Below are 14497 nucleotides of genomic sequence, written 5' to 3'. Positions count from 1 at the left end.
TAACTATGGGCATAAGCGAGGCATCATCAGCCTTACCTAACACACATAGGGAAAGGAAGTCCAACAAAGGGAAGCGCCAGGCCCCATGTCATCTAATGAGTCCAGGAAGAGAACCCAGGCGACCTGCCTCTCAGCCCCTGCAGTGCTAACCCACTAAACCCTGCTCCCCTCCCAGACTTATCAGTAGAAGCCAGGAGTCCTGGCTCCTAGTCATGAGCCAATAGCCCCGTGGCATCTCCCACACATCGCCTGGGTGTTGTCCCATGAGCCACTCCCACAGCTTTCTGGATCGGCAGTGGAAGATGGGAGTGAGGTGAGAGGGCCCCAGGCAACCACCCATGTTCCCATCCCTGCTGTCCTATGCGAGCTACATAATAAGGCTAAGGATTGGGATGAGTTCCGGCATGTCTACAGGCTTTAGCAGCTCAGTAAGACAGTTACAGCCAAGGACAGATGAGAACTCCACTTGGCCAAGGAGCGGCCTCTCCACCAGGTGTTCTCCAGAGTCCAGCTGCTCCTCTCCATTCCCACCAGCTAAGGCCCTTTTTGAAGGTCTAGCTGTCTCTCAGCTACTTCGCCATCCTCCCATTCGCTCTCCCTAGCTCTCAGCCCATCTGCTGGTCCATGTACCCAGCTGGACCCACCCTGGTCACATCCAATAAAGGTGCCAACCTTGGGCTTCCCCATTTCCCTGGTGGGAGAATTGTAGCTAGCCCCTGTCCATGGACTCTGTGTTCTACTTTCATTCATTCACACTATGGATGTATCTTGGGTCAGCTCCGGCTGGCCTCTGCTAACCCATATTCTTGGCCCATTCTGACCATCCAAGATGTATCTGCCACTGGCATAACTCCAAATTCTCCACACCAAGGTCACTTAAGATCAGAATCGAATTCCATTGGTGTCAATGGGGTAACTCCAGATTTACACCATCATCACTAAGATCAGAATCTAATTCCATTGGGAATCATTAGAAAAGGGATAGATAATAAGACAGAAAATATCATGTCACCTCTATATAAATCCCTGGTACGCCCACATCTGGAATATCGGGTACAGATGTGGTCACCGCATCTCCAAAAAGATATATTGGAATTGGAAAAGGTTCAGAAAAGGGCAAAAAAATGATGAGGGGTACAGAACAGCTTCCGTATGAGGAGAGATTAATAAGACTGGGACTTTTCAGCTTGGAAAAGAGATGACTAAGGGGAGATATGATAGAGGTCTATAAAATCATGACTGGTGTGGAGAAAGTAGATAAGGAAGCATCATTTACTCCTTCTCATAACACAAGAACTAGGGGTCACCAAATGAAATTAATAGGCAGCAGGTTTAAAACAAACAAACAAACAAACTGAAGTATTTTCTTTATATAACACACCATCAACCTGTGGAACTCTTTGCCAGAGGATGTTGTGAAGGTTATAATGGGGTTCAAAGAGACCTAGATAAATTCATAGGTCCATCTATGGCTATTAGCCAGGATGGGCAGGGATGCTGTTCCCAGCCTCTGTTTGCCAGAAGCTGGGAATGGGCAACAGGGGATGCATCACTTGATGATTCCCTGTTCTGTTAATTCCCTCTGGCTCAAGCAGATATGATTGTGGGCTGGATGGACCTTTGGTCTGACCCAGTAGGGCCATTTTAATGTTCTTATATTGGTGTCAATGGAGTCACTCCAGTTTTACACCGGGGTCACTGAGATCAAAATCTCACCCTAGTGTTGTACCTACACAGAATCACTGCTGCAAGGGAATTGACTATATCAAGGGACTAAACCTGTTCCTTAACAGGTCTTGGCATCTGGAGCATGTCATATCCTACCAACACACACAGTTGATGGCATTGTTTGAGTAGAAGGAAATTACAGCCATGGATCCGGGTCCTTAGTTCCTATAAGTTGTACAGCTCCATTGAAGTAAATTGACACTAGCTGGGGATAGTGATTCATTGACCCCTATGGAGCTATGGCCAATTCACACCAGCTGGGAATCTGGATTCATTGACTTCAGTGGAGCTAAGCCCCATTCACACCAGCTGGGGCTCTGGTCCCATTGACTCCAGGCTGCTAGTAACATTGATTGTGGATGCGAGTCTTGCAAAGAAGGGCTCTGTTTATTTTTTCTTCAGGGGAAAAGATGGTTTAATGGTTACAGATACTTGTGCCCAGGGCCCCGGTACTACCAACTCACAGACGACACAAGGGGCACATCGGGTTGTACAGGGACCCCCTGCATTAGATATATGTATAACACTTCACTGACAGATGGCACGTGAGATCGATGCAAGAGCCAGAAGCCCCCTGATTATCATAATCCTTGAGAGATATCTGTATGGATCATATTGAAGGAATCATAGAATCATAGAATCATAGAGTTATGTATCAAGACTGAAAATTATGTTCTTACAGTCGTGGGGTTCAAAAAGGTCACCAGAAAATGACATTCCTTGGAAGTGTTCCTTCCAGGCAGGAAATTAGAGACACCTCATTCCCTGGCTGGCTGCATGTGTATCCTGATTCTATAATGTATGTCCGGTTGCATACTGAGTCAGGGGCAGAATGAAAGCTTGTGAAATACACAAGAGAGGAAACTTATAGGATGAAACAAACAGCAGGGCAGTATACTGTTTGTGAAGACAGACAAAGGGTTGGTCTGATGTATCTTGGGGTGCAAGGAAACCCCCAGGGTCCTTCAGCGAGGAGGCAAGCTGAGAGCATGCTTGTCTCAAAGGGGCGGTCGCAGCCAGCTGCAGGGATTTGGGGTCAGCGTTACTCTACCAGACAGGAGAGTATCTAATTAATTCAGCCTAAGCTGTAGAATGCACGTTTTGATTTCATTTTCTATTGAACCATTTGTTCCCGTGACTTCTACTTGCTACTCCTTGAATCTCTGGGTTTGTTAAACTTATAGGAGATTCCACTATCAACACTGTGACGGGTTTGGTCACAGAGACCCCCTTGGGACTCTCACCTGACATGCTGAAATTACCTCTGAGCCCGTTCTCCCTGCCAGCTTGGGACTCCAGAACCCTGCCTTGTTGAGCAGACACGCTAGCCTGCTACAACATACACCCAGGTCTGGGCCACGCCCGCAACACTGCAGACTTTAACCAAAAACTGCTCAGCAGGTCACCTTTCTCCAGCACCCAGACACCCAGCTCCCAATGGGATCCAAACCCCAAATAAATCCGTTTTACTCTGTATAAAGCTTATACAGGGTAAACTCATAAATTGTCCGCCCTCTATAACACTGATCGAGAGATATGCCCAGCTGTTTTCTCTCCCAGGTATTAATCACTTACTCTCAGTATATTCATAAACAAAAGTGATTTTATTAAGTATAAAAAGTAGGATTTAAGTGGTTCCAAGTAATAACAGACAGAACAAAATAATTTACCAAGCATAATAAACCAAAAAACAAAAGTCTAAGCCTAACAAATTTATTAGGGCATAAGCTTTCGAAAACTTATGCCCTAATAAATTTGTTAGTCTTTAAGGTGCCACAAGTACTCCTCATTCTTTTTGCTGATACAGACTAACACGGCTTCCACTCTGAAACAAGTCTAAGTCTAATACATTAAGAAACTGATTACAGGTAAATCTCACTTTCAGAGATGTTCCAATAAGCTTCTTTCACAGACTAGACTCCTTCCTAGTCTAGGCCCAATCCAATCCTTGGCAGTTCCAGCAGGCATCTTAGGTGGTAAGCAGGGGCTTTCTCATGACTTGGACCTGTTTTGTCCTGCTCCACCCCCTTTTGGGACAAGGCGGGAATCTTTTGTCTCTCTGGGTCCCTACCCCTCCTTCTAAATGGAAAAGTTCCAGATTTAAGGTGGATTCCAGTATCATATGACCTGGTCACATGTCCTGTGAGACCTCATTCTTCATTACCTACAGGCTGGCACACACATACACAGTAAGGTTTTCAAGTAAACAGAGCCATTTACAACCAATTGTCCTAGTCAATGGGAGCTATCAAGATTCTAAACCACCATTAATGGCCCACACTTTGAATAATTACAATAGGACCTCAGAGTTATACTTCTTATTCTAGATTCAGATACAAAAATGATACATGCATAAAAATAGGAGAATATATTCAGTAAGTTATAACCTTTGTAATCATACCTTACAAGAGACCTCTTGCATAAAGCATATTCCATTTACATCATATTTCCACAAAACATTATGGAGTGTAACGTCACAAACACGTTTCAGCGCTGTGTGTGAAGCGGAGCAGTGAGCGGAGGCGGAACGGATCAGCTGGGATGCGCATGCCGCTTCTTTGGAAGTGGCAAATCTGTGAATATCACGTGTGCCCAGCAGCCAGACACTCCCAGAGGACACTAATCTGCAGTGGCAGTCGCTAACAGACAGAGCGATGGCAAGGCCTGGAAGGGAGTTCTTGTGTCGCTCGTCGCGGGTGGAGCTGGGGAGCTGACCCCTAGCAAGGCACAAACTAGATTTCCTCTCACTCACGTAGCAAGGTGCCTCACAGCCTTGGGAAGGGAATGGGTGTCACAGATCCAACAACAGATCGTTACCAGCACTCCCAGCTATCTTCGAGATACCACTGACTTCCTGAGGAAACTACAGTCCATTGGTGATCTTCCTAAAAACACCATCCTAGCCACTATGGATGTAGAAGCCCTCTACACCAACATTCCACACAAAGATGGGCTACAAGCCGTCAGGAACAGTATCCCCGATAATGTCACGGCTAACCTGGTGGCTGAACTTTGTGACTTTGTCCTGACCCATAACTATTTCACATTTGGTGACAATGTATACCTTCAAATCAGCGGCACTGCGATGGGCACCCGCATGGCCCCACAGTATGCCAACATTTTTATGGCTGACTTAGAACAACGCTTCCTCAGCTCTCGTCCCCTAATGCCCCTACTCTACTTGCGCTACATTGATGACATCTTCATCATCTGGACCCATGGAAAAGAAGCTCTTGAGGAATTCCACCATGATTTCAACAATTTCCATCCCACCATCAACCTCAGCCTGGATCAGTCCACACAAGAGATCCACTTCCTGGACACTACGGTGCTAATAAGCGATGGTCACATAAACACCACCCTATATCGGAAACCTACAGACCGCTATTCCTACCTACATGCCTCTAGCTTTCATCCAGATCATACCACTTGATACATTGTCTACAGCCAAGCGCTACGATATAACCGCATTTGCTCCAACCTCTCAGACAGAGACAAACACCTACAAGATCTCTATCATGCATTCCTACAACTACAATACCCACCTGCTGAAGTGAAGAAACAGATTGACAGAGCCAGAAGAGTACCCAGAAGTCACCTACTACAGGACAGGCCCAACAAAGAAAACAACAGAACGCCACTAGCCATCACCTTCAGCCCCCAACTAAAACCTCTCCAACGCATCATCAAGGATCTACAACCTATCCTGAAGGACGACCCATCACTCTCACAGATCTTGGGAGAGAGGCCAGTCCTTGCTTACCGACAGCCCCCCAAGCTGAAGCAAATACTCACCAGCAACCACACACCACACAACAGAACCACTAACCCAGGAACCTATCCTTGCAACAAAGCCCGTTGCCAACTCTGTCCGCATATCTATTCAGGGGATACCATCATAGGGCCTAATCACATCAGCCACACTATCAGAGGCTCGTTCACCTGCGCATCTACCAATGTGATATATGCCATCATGTGCCAGCAATGCCCCTCTGCCATGTACATTGGCCAAACTGGACAGTCTGTACGTAAAAGAATGAATGGACACAAATCAGACGTCAAGAATTATAACATTCAAAAACCAGTTGGAGAACACTTCAATCTCTCTGGTCACTCGATCACAGACCTAAGAGTGGCTATACTTCAACAAAAAAGCTTCAAAAACAGATTCCAACGAGAGACTGCTGAATTGGAATTAATTTGCAAACTGGATACAATTAACTTAGGCTTGAATAGATACTGGGAATGGATGAGTCATTACACAAAGTAAAACTATTTCCCCATGGTATTTCTCCCTCCCCCCCACCCCCCACTGTTCCTCTGATATTCTTGTTAACTGCTGGAATTAGCCTACCTTGCTTGTGGCACCTTAGAGACTAACAAATTTATTAGAGCATAAGCTTTCGTGAGCTACAGCTCACTTCATCACGAAAGCTTATGCTCTAATAAATTTGTTAGTCTCTAAGGTGCCACAAGTACTCCTTTTCTTTTGCGAATACAGACTAACACGGCTGCTACTCTGAAACCTACCTTGCTTGTCACCATGAAAGGTTTTCCTCCTTTCCCCCCCCTGCTGCTGGTGATGGCTTATCTTAAGTGATCACTCTCCTTACAGTTTTCAGAGTAGCAGCCGTGTTAGTCTGTATTCGCAAAAAGAAAGGAGTACTTGTGGCACCTTAGAGACTAACAAATTTATTAGAGCATAAGCTTTCGTGAAGTGAGCTGTAGCTCACGAAAGCTTATGCTCTAATAAATTTGTTAGTCTCTAAGGTGCCACAAGTACTCCTTTTCTTTTTCTCCTTACAGTGTGTATGATAAACCCATTGTTTCATGTTCTCTGTGTGTGTGTATATAAATCTCTCCTCTGTTTTTTCCACCAAATGCATCCGATGAAGTGAGCTGTAGCTCACGAAAGCTTATGCTCTAATAAATTTGTTAGTCTCTAAGGTGCCACAAGTACTCCTTTTCTTTTTGCGAATACAGACTAACACGGCTGCTACTCTGAAACCTGTCAAACCCTTAGTCTAGCTCTCCCTCCTGAGATCTGGAAACTGCTGTCCAGCTGCCTAGCCCCTGGGCTGAGCGCTGGCCCTTCAGACTCCCCCCACCACACCATTGTGGAAACACACCTTCTCCTGGGACTCCATCCGTGGGCCTTCTGGGTTACCCTTTAGCGCTCTTCAGTGGCACATGGCACCTGTGAAGCAGATAATACACACAGAGGCACGTTGCACAGAGTCTAACACCATTGATCTTTTATGCTTAGTCACATAAAGCACAAGCGAGGATAGATCACAAGAACACAACCACTGTCCTGACCCCAGAGCCCTTCACTAGCTCCCCCATCCCTTGGGAACCCCTGGGGACCATATGGGCTCTGGAAGGGTCTCCTGGCTCATTCAGGCTTCTACATAGAATCATAGAATCATAGAATATCAGGGTTGGAAGGGACCCCAGAAGGTCATCTAGACATCCTGGGGTGCTTCTCTGTCCTGGAGTCTCCTTCCTTGGTTTGGCTTCTCTCCTGTCTGGTGCTTCCCGGCCATGTGTGTTTCCTGATTTAAACCACCCCCCTCCTCCCACACTGATCTTTGTCCTGTGTTTCATACCATAGGCGCCAACTCTGTGGGTGCTCCAGGGCTGGAGCACCCATGGAAGCCAAGCTCCCCACCCACCCCTCCAGCCCACTGTGGATCAGCTGTTCCATGGTGTGCAGGAGGCTCTGGGAGGAGCATGGACTACAGTGCAAAGTTATAGCAGCAACACTATGTTTGTCGGGGCTGTGAAACAAACTCACCCCTGGCTGACATAGGTATGCCAATGTGACCCCACTGCAGACGCAGCTATGACAACAGAAGAGGGCTCCCACCCACAGATTATTTCGTTTGGGCAGCTGGAGCTCCTACACCATCAGAAAAACCCCTTCTGTAGGTGTAGGCTGCGTCTGCCCACATGGGGCCGTGCTAGCATGGCTGTGATATGGGTAGAGCACATGTATCCTTAATCTCTTTGTGTCTAAATTCCCCATGTGTAAAAGCAAGATAATATTACCTCTCTCTTTTGTCTATTTTGGCTGTGAGCCCTTTGGAGCAGGGACTGTCTCTCTCTGTGTGTCTGTGCAGCACCTGGCACAACGGGTCCCTGATCTCAGCTGGGGCAGGGACTGTCTCTCCCTGTGGGTCTGTGCAGCGCCCGGCACAACGGGGCCCTGATCTCAGCTGGGGCAGGGACTGTCTCTCGCTGTGTCTGGGCAGCACCCAGCACCACGGGGCCCTGATCTCAGCTGGGGCAGGGACTGTCTCTCGCTGTGTGTCTGTGCAGCGCCCGGCACAATGGGGCCCTGATCTCAGCCAGGGCAGGGACTGTCTCTCGCTGTGTGTCTGTGCAGCGCCCGGCACAACGGGGCCCTGATTTTAGTAAGGTTCCCAATAAAGAATCATAGAAATATAGGGCTGGAAGGGACTGCAAGAGGTCCCCTCATCTAGCCTCTGCACTGAGGCAGGACCAAGTAAACGTAGACCATCCCTGAGAGGTGTTTGTCCAACCTGTTTGAAAAAACCACAGATGACGGGGCTTCCACATGCTCCCTTGATAACTTGTTCCAGTGCTTAACTCCCCTGAGAGTTAGAGAGTTTTCCTGAATATCAAACCTAAATCTTCCCTCACTTCCCTTGTTACGTCTTTTCCTGCCCTCGGTGGACACGGGGAACAATTGATCACTGTCCTCTTTGTAACAGCCCTTTAAATATTTGCTCCGTCTTCTTTTCTCAAGTCAAAACATACCCAGGTTTTTCACTTTTCCTCATAGGGTAGGTTTTCTAAACCTTTTGTCCTTTTTGTTGCTCTCTCTGGACTCTCTCCAGCTTGTCCACAGCTTTCTTGAAGTGTGGTTCCCAAAACTGGACACAGTACTCTAGCTGGGGCCTCGCCCGTGCCAAGCAGAATGGGACAATATCCTCCCAGGTCTCCCATACAACATTTCTGTTAATACACACCAGAAAGATATTAGAAAGAAAAGAAAGACTTTTTCACAGTGGCATCACACAGACTTGAGTTCAGTTTGTAGTCCACTCGAACCCCCAGATCCTTTTCAGCCATACTGCCGATGGACACTGTGAGATGGACAGTCCGTTATGCCCCGCCTTGTTCTTGAGCCTTTAATTTTTCCCTTTGCACTTGTCTTTATTGAATTTCATCTGGTTGATTTCATGGTCATCTTCCATTCTAATCCTGGTCACCAAAGTGCTTGCCACCCCTCCCAGCTTGGCGAATTTTATAAGATGTACACTCCACTCCCTTATCCAAGTCATTAATGAAAATTTTGACTGGTACCAGACCCAGGACTGACCCCTGTAGGACCCCACTAGACAGCTGATAAATAAATAACACATAATAACAAAGGGGGGAGAGGGAATACAGAGCTGGCCTAAAAGCATCTATAACAGCCTCCTCTACTCTCGTGTTCCCACATAGCACTGGTTATTTTCCATAATCAAAGACCTGGGTTCTAATCCCCTTCTCTGGGATATGGCACTTCCTCAGTCTGTGACTCAGTTTCTCCATTCCAGAAGTGGGTTAATGATTATGGTAAAGCCCACTGGATGTTTCCTGCAGAATGAAAGTTGCACAGCCTAAGGAGATGGTGCAATTCTCGGTGGCAGGTTTACTGAAAGCAGTGAGCGCTCACACTGGAATGTAACTCTTCTAGTTTGTGCACTGGGCTGGGACTGAGGAGATCCTGGGGCAGTTTCCAGCTCAGTTTCAGACTCGCTGCATGACCTTGGGCAAGTCACTGTATCTCTGTGCCTCTGTTTCCCCATCTGTGAAAAGGCAATCGTAAACCTTCATTTGTAATGATAGCCAGCTCTCGAAGAGCACGGGGACTCACGGACTCACAAAGGAGGTAAATAGCCTCCCCCTCTTGTCAAAGATGGGGATGTTAAGGCACAGAGAGGAGGAGTGACTTGGCGAAGGTCCTCAAGCAGGCCCAGCAATAGAATGCAGGTGTCCTGAGTCACCATCCAGTGCTGAGGCCACTATGCCTCACTGCTTACACCATGAGCTTTTTTTGGACTGGGACCAGGGCTGCCCTTAGGATTTATGGGGCCCTACGCACACTCGCCTGCCCCCACGCTTACCAACTTCTCCCACTCCCTCCCAGCACTTCTGGAGCGTCGCAAACAGCTGATTCAAGGCGTTCAAGCTCAAGGAGCGGGGATGGGGCCTGCTCTGTGGAGGAGGCAGGAAAGAGGTGGGACAGATGTGGAACAGGAGCAGAAAGAGGTGGGGGGGAGGGCTTAGGGGAAGGGGTGGAGTGGGGGCGGGGCCTGGAGCAGAATGGGAGGTGGGGAACCCCCTGGCAAGATGAGAAGTCGGCGCCTATGGTCCCAGTGGTGCCCCAAATTTTCGGATTCCCTACGTGTATGCTGCGTGTGCCTAAGGACGGCCCTGACTGGGACTGTCTCTTGCTGTGTGTTTGTGCAGCACCCAGCGCAACGGGACCCTGATCTCAGCCGCGGCAGGGGCTGTCTCTCCCTGTGTGTCTCTGCAGCGCCTGGCATGATGGGGCCCTGATCTCAGCTGGGGCAGGGGCTGTCTCTCGCTGGGTGTCTGTGCAGCTGTTGTCAGTCACTATCAGAGACCAGACTAGGTGGACCTCACAGCGGGGGAATTCTCTGTTCCTGTCTCAAAATCCCACAACAGCCGCAATGTCCATCTCCTGACCCCCCCTGCCCCCACTTGGGAGTGACTCAGTCACAGGTTCCCTGCCCCCGTAGCTAGTAGCCAGGCTTAAAAATTGGACCCACGCCCACCTCAAACCCAAATTGGCATTTTTCAGCGCAAAAAAGTTGGGGTTGGACGTTTCCTCCCAGCCCCCGCATTAACCCACCCTCCTGAGTGCTTCGTACCCCTGGGGGAAAATAAATCCTGCTTTGTTTGGAAGGTGCCGGCTCTGCATCTCTGCAAACTTTTGCTGTCACGGGCTCCAGCAGGGGAACGCTCCAAACCCTGTGTACAGTTAGTACAATTGCAGCTCCCTGGCGCGAAGCCTCGAGATCCAGCCGGAAAGCCGCTGGGCTGGGTGGTTCCGCCCGGGTCGCCCGACTGCAGACGCATGACCCCAGCCAATCCAGGTTTGTAACTCGCCGGGCAACAGTGATTCGGGACCGTGCAAGTGGAAGGAGCAGCGGGACCGGTCGCTCAGGCTCGGAGCAGGGCGGATATTTTGTTGTGAATTGGGGATGGGGCAAGACAAATAGTTTTGCGCAGAGGCAGGTCAGCCAGTCGCGTGTGTGTCTGGCCCTTGCTTGAGGGAATCAGACCTGCTCTGTGCAGGTGATGGACTGAATTAATGAATCCCTGCATTAGGGTCACGGATCAGCCACACCGGTGTCATTGAACCTGCACCTTTTCTATGATTTAGGAGCACGCTCGGGCACTCACATCTCTTGGGAGGCAGCACAATCTAGTGGTAGCAGATGGAAGAGTCAGGACTCCTGACTCTGTCTGGGTTCTGTCCCCAGCTCTGGGAGGGGAGTGGGGTCTAGTGGGTTAGAGCAGGGGAGATTGGGAGTCAGGACTCCTGGGTTCTGTCCCTAGCTCTGGGCAGGGAGTGAGGTCTAATGGGTTAGAGCGGGGAGGCTGGGGGTCACCTCCATTGACCCTTGCCAGCTGAACATCTCTCTCTCCCGAGTCTGCTCACCTCCCTACAAACCCACTCCACGGCTCTGAAATCCCATTGCCCCATTCTCGCTTCCCAGGGTGATGCATCTGCAAAGCGAGTGACTACATTTCCCATCAGCCCCACCCTACTGCATACTCTCTTTCCCCTGCCCAGGTAAGAGGAAAAGTCCTGAGCCAGGGGATGACCGGGCTCGATTGTGGGGTAGGAGCCCCAGGAAGCGTGGGCAGAGCCGCCCATGGAACAGGCCGCCCCCAGAGATCACAATTGGTGCCAGTCTGCGTGGGGTTTGTAGGGGAGCAGCAGCGGCTGGGCAGGGAGCCAGTATAGGGGGGTCCAAGGAAAGCGACTAACGAAACCTGGCTGGGAAACCCTTAAGTGCTTATTTGCAGGAATAGAGACTTGACTGGGCACCCCAGGCCCTAGGCCTTATGGCCACCTGGTGCAGGGCAGCCAGTAACCCTAACAAGCGCCCCCCATAGGCAGTGCGGTGCATGGCAGCCTGTAACCCGAACAGAAGCGTGGATGGGTCGGAGGACGATCAGTGTCCCCTGTGCGTTTGCTGTGGCACTCTAAGCATCTTCCTTATTCCCCTGCTGGAGTCACTGGGGGCCTACGGAGTGGAAATCCCCAGCCGCACCATGGCAGGATGACGTGCCCCACTGATGTCTCTGGGGCAGGGGGTGGGTGACTGCCGAGGGCACCATGGTCAAGAGACAAGGAGCGGGGCAAGGCTGGGGTGCAAGGCCGCAGAAGGGAGCTCAGGGCAATGAGGGGGGGAGACAGTGGGGCCCAGGGAGGCAGCAGGGGCTGGGGGGATGTGGGGTGGGGCAGAGAAGGCAGCGGGGGCCAGGGCAAGGGGGGGATGGGTGGGGAGCCTGGGGAGATGGCAGGGGTGATGGGGCGGGTGGGGAGCCCAGGGCAGGGGTGCCAGAACAGGGGGAGCCAGGGGGTCAAGGCCCATCCACATTTCACCACAGGCCCCACCCCCACCTCTCCTTTTCCCCAAGGCCCCGCTCCCTGGCCATGCCGGCAGAGCCCTGCCAAGGAGCCCAGGCAGCTGTGGGGAGCCATGGACCCTCCACCTGCCCTGGGGGAAGGGCCTGGGGGGAGGGGACATGGGCTGGGGGCTACTCTCAGGCTCCCCCCAGCCTTGGCCGGTGGAGGGGCCCAGGCTCCCCAGCCTGGCTCTGGCTTCCGTCTTGGCCGGGGGCGTGGCCCTGGCGGAAAGAGGCGGGGCAGGGGTGGGGCCATGAAGGGGGCAGAGTCCCTGGCCCCCCTACTTTTTGGAAGCTTCTGCCACCCCTGGCCCCTGGAGGCAGCGGGAGGCAGGGGCATTAAAATACAAGTTCGCCCAGGGTGCGGTTTTCCAGAGGCCGGCCCTGCTCTGGGGCTAGGCTTTGAACTCCCTGTCTCGAGGCCAGTACAAAGCCCCTCTCTCCGGGCTAGGCTCCGGGGGTGGGGGACGCTCTCTTCTCCAGCCGTGGCTCCAGGAAACCTCTTCCCCCAACCCGACCCTGTTGGCTGCAGAGCAAGGGGTTCCCCGCGCTGTTTGGGCTCAGCAGATCGGGTCGCTCGTCTAGGTAGCCCTATCCCCTGTCATCCTTCCCCCTCCCCTGCCTGCTGCCCCAGCTCAGGGTCCCCAAACTTCTGATGGCCTATTCCCCACTGCGGCCGTCCCACTTCCCTCCTCCCACCCACCTCCCCTTCCAAATCAAGCCCCTGTGACACAGGTAGCCATCAGACAACTCGCGTCCCCTTTCGCATGGGGTGAGCTCAGCCCTGGTTAGACAATGGAGACTCAGACGTTTCTGTCTCCCACGAGAGACGTGGGGCCTGGGGTGGGTGCGGAGGTGAGCCAGAAGGAATCTCTGGGGGGATGCCCTGGTCTATCTGACACTGGAGTGTCAGATGAGGTGATTGTTCTGCCCGCCGGCCCAGCCCATCTTAGAATTATAGCATCATAGGACTGGAAGGGAGCTCGAGAGGTCATCTAGTCCAGTCCCCGGCACTCATGGCAGGACTAAGTATTATCTAGACCATCCCTGGCAGATTTGTCCAACCTGCTCTTTAAAATCTCCAATGATGGAGATTCCCTTCCCTAGGCAATTTATTCCAGTGCTTCACCACCCTGACAGTTAGGAAGTTTTCCCTAATCATAGAATCTCAGGGTTGGAAGGGACCTCAGGAGGTCATCTAGTCCAACCCTCTGCTCAAAGCAGAACCAAGCCCCAATTTTTGTCCCAGATCCCTAAATGGCCCCCTCAAGGATTAAACTCACAATGTTGGGTTTAGCAGGCCAATGCACAAACCACTGAGCTATCCCTCCCTCCCCCAAAAAACAAATTCATTGATCTGGAAATGTGGCGCCCAGAACTGGACACAACACTCCGGTTGAGGCCGTATCAGCGCGGAGGGGAGCGGAAGAATTACATCTCGTGTCCTGCTTACAGCACGCCTGCTCATACATCCCAGAACGATGTTCGCTTTTTTTGCAACCGTGTTACATCTTGGTGCCTAGGCTGCCCATGGCCTCGCCTGGACAGGAGAGGGGGCAGAGTCTCCAGTCCATCCCCAGGGTGAAGGGAGCAGCTGGCTCATGGGACTGGGACACGGGGTCTTTCCCCCTAGGGGGTCCCAGCTCTGATCCAGCCCCAAAGCTGGAGGACTGTCTGGCTCAGGGGGTGGGAATGGGACATGGAGCCTTTCCCCCTAGGGGGTCCCAGCTCCAATCGGGCCCCAGGGTGGAGGACTGGATGGTTCAGGAGGCTGGGGAATGGACATGGAGCCTTTCCCCCTAGGAGGTCCCAGCTCTGATCCAGCCCTAAGGCAGGGGGACTGGCTAGCTCAGGGGGGCCAGGAATGGGACATGGAGCCTTTCCCCCTAGGGAGTCCCAGCTCCAATCTGGCCCCAGGGTGGGGGACTGGATGGTTCAGGGGGCAGAGAATGGGACACGGAGCCTTTCCCCTCTAGGGAGCGCCAGTTCCAATCTGGTTTTCATCCCCATGGGTGAAACAAGTGGGTGGGTTCTCAGCGCTGTTCTTTGCAGATGCTCACATCAGAAGGGACCTGCTGGCAGTGTCCGT

The 14497-nt window shown here is 51.4% G+C and overlaps 1 pseudogene; it reads left to right on the top strand.

The window, feature by feature from the left end:
• LOC119842653 overlaps window positions 1-14497 on the top strand; it is a 1040433-nt pseudogene that overhangs the window by 401864 nt on the left and 624072 nt on the right.

The sequence above is a fragment of the Dermochelys coriacea genome, chromosome 14, assembly GCF_009764565.3.
Source record: "Dermochelys coriacea isolate rDerCor1 chromosome 14, rDerCor1.pri.v4, whole genome shotgun sequence".
Classification (NCBI taxonomy): domain Eukaryota; kingdom Metazoa; phylum Chordata; order Testudines; family Dermochelyidae; genus Dermochelys; species Dermochelys coriacea.
The sequence above is the reverse complement of the archived record's forward strand: the minus strand, read 5'-3'. Positions and strand labels throughout refer to the sequence as shown.